We start from the raw sequence: 5,451 nt of genomic DNA on the forward strand, positions 1-5,451 counted from the left end.
TCCACCATGTAAGGATACAATGAGAAATCTGTGACATACAAGAGGGTCATCACCAGACCACAACAGCACCCTGATCTTAGACTTCTAGCCTCCAGAACTGTGAGAAATACATTTCTGTTGTTTATAAGCCACCCTCTCTGTAGTATTTTGTTGTAACAGCCTGAACAGACTAAGAGAATGCTGGAGAGCAAACAAAGATGAACTTTGCTCCAGAGAGAAATAGTATCTCTGTCTTCCAAGTTTGCTCACTAGACAAACATCTCTGAAGGATAGTTCAGCAAAAAAGTCAAGCAGTGCCTTTGCTTGCAAGACACACAGAAACATAAAAGAATTATCTCCCTAGAAGACTCCAGCTCAAAAAATGCTAAGCATGATTTATATGAAGAGATATAATTAGCTCATTTCTGGCTAGAACCAGGGAGGGTGCAGAAGAGAAGAAAAAGAATGTTCCTGCTGTGCCAGAAAGCCTTAAGAAGAAGCAAAGGAATTTTGCAGAGTTGAAGATCAAGCGTCTGAGAAAGAAGTTTTCTCAAAAGATGTTTCAAAAGGCAAAGAGGAAGCTTATCTATGAAAAAGCTAAGCATTACCACAAAGAATATAGGCAGATGTACAGAACTGAGATTCGAATGGCAAGGATGGCAAAAAAAGCTGGCAACTTCTCTGTACCTGAGGAACCCAAATTGGCATTTGTCATCAGGATCAGAGGTATCAGTGGTGTGAGCCCAAAGGTTCAGAAGGTGTTGCAGCTTTTTCGCCTTTGACAGATTTTCAGTGGCAATTTTGTTAAGCTCAACAAGACCTCAGTTAACATGCTAAGGATTGTGGAACCATATACAGCACGGGGGTACCCAAACCTGAAGTCGGTGAGTGAACTGATCTACAAGCATGGTTATGGTAAAATCAACAAGACGCTATTGCCCTGACAGATAATACGTTGATTGCCTGATCTCTTGGTAAATATGACATCATCTGCATGGAGGATCTGATTCGCGAGATCTATACTGTTGGAAAATGTTTCAAAGAAGCAAACAACTTTTTATGGACCTTCAAATTATCTTCTCCACAAGGGGGAATGAAGAAAAAGACCACCCATTTTGTAGAAGGTGGAAATGCTGGCCACAGGGAAGACCAGATCAATAGGCTTATTAGAAGGATGAACTAAGGTATCTACCATGATTATTTTTGTAATCTGGTCAGTAATAAATGACTACTCTCAAATGGAAAAAAAAAAAAGATGTAATTAAACAAAACAATATTGCAAACATGAAATATTTGAGTTGCATGTGAAAATTGAAAACATCAAGTGTGAAATCCTCTCATCACTCATAGTCATCTCTCCCCATTCCAAGATTTCTACCAGATTGTGCCTTAAACTCATTGCTTCTTTCTTAGTGGCTTTATGATAAAACATTGAGAAAATTGACAGCTGTCTTTCAAACATCCAGGGTCTCTATAGACATAAAGCATTTCCTGTCCATCTTAGTACCATAATTTCTTCTTTTTTCGTAAAATACAAAGAGATATGAACAAAAGCTTTCCTGCTCTCAAAAACAGAGAACTCACTACAAGATCCCATTGTCCCAACTATTACCTACTATTTTCCTTCTAGGAAAGCCTGTTTTCATGGCTAACAATGGATATCTGAGGAAAAAAATAAATTTCCAGAAAGTAGCAGAATATCATCAGGGTGTTGTTTTGTTTTTGTTTTATTTTTTTTGCTTTGCTTTGATTTTTTTACATTAATGTGTATATCATATATTTCTGATTGCAAAACAGTAGTTGATTATGACAGAGACTCTATGCCTCTCAAATGCCTTTTCTCTTCTTTCATTGCAATTATATCAAACTAATTCAGACCATTAATATAACTATTCACAAGAATACATTACTTGACTGCTCTTATCTAGATATAGCCATGAGACTAAGGTCTTACAAAATTGACAATATTGTAAACAGATGTTTTGGAGGTAAATTGGGGAAGTTCTCCATGAAGTTTCAAGCTGATTCTTCATGGAGGTGTGCTCTTTTTGTCTTTTCCCTCTACTTCTTTACTGCTGCTTGAAATCTGGATGCGATGGCTGGAGCTATAGCAGCCCCTGCTAAGGACTATGGACCAGTTTAGAAGCATCCTGAGTCCCTAAAGACTTCCTGAAACCATTATACCAGCCTCCATACCCTCTATCTCTAAATTTCTATTATATGAGACCAAAACAAACAAATAAACAAACAGCAAACAAACATCCCTACTCTGTGTAAGCCATTATGTTTTTTGCTTATTTGGGGGGATGAGGTAAGTTTTATTCTTTGCAGCCCTAAAAAATTGCAAACTGTGTAGTGATTTTTACAGAAAATTTGGAGAGTACATTTGAAAATACAAGAAAAGCAAAAACATCTCATATTTTTGCTGTAGTGGCAAACATGATACAAATAGTAAACCTAAACCACCTTTAGCATGAGAAAACAAGCGTTTTGTATTTAGAAATTTATCTCTAATATTTATTGTTAGCTTACTTTTTAAACATATCACATACTTGGCTTTAGAAATTAAGGATCTAATTTCTACCCTTGAAGTCTTCAATAAGGTCCATGAGTTAGAAATATTACACCTGAGATTTTCACTAGGTCTCAGGGTTTTGATGGTGTGTCTAATGTCTTTCATTCATGTCTATATTAATAAAATGCAGGCACATGATAAATTCAAATGGTACAAAAGATGTAAAATGAAAAGCTCTTTTCTTTTCCATTAAGCCCCTTCATTAAGCCCCTTTTCTTTTTTATCAAACTATAAATGGTAAACAACTTTTATTTACTGTCCTAAAAAATCATCATGTCTCCAAAATGAATACATACATACAATGAGCATCTACTTTATGCAAAGAACTATTTTTAAATCCTAGGAATTCAACAGTGAACAAAGTAAATATTCTGGTCTCTTGGAATTTATTTTTTTCATAAGAAACTTAGAAAGGAAGAAATAAAGAAAAAGGAAAATGTTTAATATGACATCACGTGGTATGGCACCATGAAGAAAAAGAAGACAAGGAGTGATGGTAGAAAATTTAACTTGAGTGAACGGGTTGGAGTATTTAATATAGGGTGGTCAGGGACAATTTGTCTGGTGAGGTGTCATTTGAGAAACTATATAAAAATATGATGGAATCTAATAAGTAAGTAATAACTGTTTTTTTTCATTTAATACTATATCTTGAAGATACTTCCATTTGCTTTGCATATTCATTTTAAACATACCATACTTTATCATTTCATAGGATAAAGCCCAATATTTCAGACATTCCTAAATTTGATGAGTGTCATGAAATGCAAGATTAGAAAAAAACTTAAATCATCTAGCCTAATTTCCTTATTTTAAGAGTAAAAATACTGAAACAGATATGTTCTGTGACTTTGCTGAGGGCATATATGTGGATTCTGTAGGATGAGTCTCAAATGTGGGCCTTGGCATAATTTCACACATTATTAGCACATTGAAAACTAAAAATTAAAACTCAGATCTCTCAACTCCAAAATACCATACTTCCCATTTAAGTAATTAAGTAATACAGTTCATCATCATTTGGAGTACCTAGTCAAAGCTGTGTTTGGCATTATCTTTATTCAAACATGAATGATCTGATTACTAAGTTATGAAATTAATTGCTAGCTCCACCAAGAATAGATCCCAGTAGGGACACCTGGGTGGCTCAGTCGGTAAAGCATTGGACTCTTGGTTTCCGCCTAGGTCATGGTCTCCTGGTTGTGATTGAGCCCCTCATTGGGCTCTGTGCTCAGTGGGGAGTCTGTTTCAGAGTCTTTCTCCCTCTCCCTCTGTCTCTTTCCACTCGTGCGTGTACTCTCTCTCTCTTTAAAAATGAATAACATCTTAAAAAAAAGAATAGATTCCAGTAATGGGTAGAACCCAAAAATTCTATTGGCAATGCTACATTGTTTAAATATTTATATTTATGGATTGTGTATGTGCATATAGATGTGTGTATGCCTGTGTATGTATATATAAATATGTATTATGTATATATGTACAATGTAACTCAATTAAAAAAAAATTTGTGTTCACATTTCAGCTCCAGTAGGCTAGTTGGTCGAACTGATGTTTTAGCCATCTTAATTAATCTTCCAGATAGGATGGCTGAAACTTTAATCTCATTTTGGTTAAAATGACTAATTCTTTAGTCAGTGATTTAAGTTATTGATTACTAGGCCTAGATGTTTTACAAACATTTAAGGATATTTTCAATTGACATGAGAAGGGACCACAATACTTTGAAACTCATAACTTTATTAAGCGAATAACTTGATACTCCTTTTGGAAAACATAAAAAAATAGAAAAGTAATACAATGTGACTAGACTAAGCAATATCAAGGCATAAAGAATTCTTTACACTGTATGTCATTCCTCCTCTAACAGATTTCATAAAATTTGGTGTCTAGGTTAGAACAAACATATGAAAGGCCTGGAGGTTGTATAGAGAGTAGCAACCAAGATTTCAAAAGTGCAACAATTCGGAAGCCTGGAAAAATGCATGTAAAAATTTAAAATGAATCTGGGAGTGACTGCATTTTTTTCTCTAGCTCCCCATATAATTGAATGGGAGAGAAATGATGTTAATTTCTAGTGCACCAAATGAGAGTAAAAACAAGTTGATTTTTGCTCAGACATGGTGGTCTCACCAGCAGCATCATTAATATTTCACCTCCTCTGGGGAGACTGCAAGGACATAAAGGTTGAAGTTCAACATTGATCTGGGTGATTTAGGTGTTTGCCTAAATTGAGGCTAAATAATCTAGCCATTTGAGTCCATCCAGCCTCATTGTTCTCTCATGTTTTACCCTTTTAAACACATTTCCTCTCCTGGCATTTTGTCCTCTGCGGTGGTAATCCCAGGAATGAAATTGCATGCTATAAATAGTTTTAAAATACAAACTGCTATTCAGAACAAAATTTAAACATGGTAGGTGTTTGTGATTTAAATTACCTGCAACAAAGGCAGTTTGTGTTGCAGCTTCTGTCAGCACCAAAAGTAGAAAGAAACTGCTCACATTTCTTTCTGAGCTTTTGAAATCTAAACATTTTTTTTCTTACAGTAATTATTAATATAAAGATTACAATTGAATGGAGTGGCAGAAAATCACAAGTCAAAATGTTAAGGTCATTTTCCAAGATAAAAATTTCTCCATGATGATGTAGAATTTTTTTACTGTCATCGAAAAGCTAAAATTTTTAAGTAAATTAGATAAAGAGAAAAAATAAATTTAGGGGAAGAATCAGAAGTGTGACACAAAAAGGCAGAAATGAGGGCATAAAATGCATCAGAAATATATAATAAGGGAAGATAGCATTGTACATACAAAAGAACTTGTAAATTGAGTCTTTACAAAATATGAACGAAAAGGGTGACCTTAATGTTCCATATTAAGTAATAATTCAGACTTCT

At 34.7% G+C, this 5,451-nt stretch overlaps 1 pseudogene; it reads left to right on the forward strand.

Moving 5' to 3' along the window:
- Positions 1-504: 504 nt before the first annotated feature.
- On the forward strand, positions 505-1,343 carry LOC118541981 (large ribosomal subunit protein uL30 pseudogene; annotated as a pseudogene).
- Positions 1,344-5,451: the final 4,108 nt, after the last annotated feature.

This window comes from Halichoerus grypus, chromosome 3 (assembly GCF_964656455.1).
Source record: "Halichoerus grypus chromosome 3, mHalGry1.hap1.1, whole genome shotgun sequence".
Taxonomy (NCBI): Eukaryota; Metazoa; Chordata; class Mammalia; order Carnivora; family Phocidae; genus Halichoerus; species Halichoerus grypus.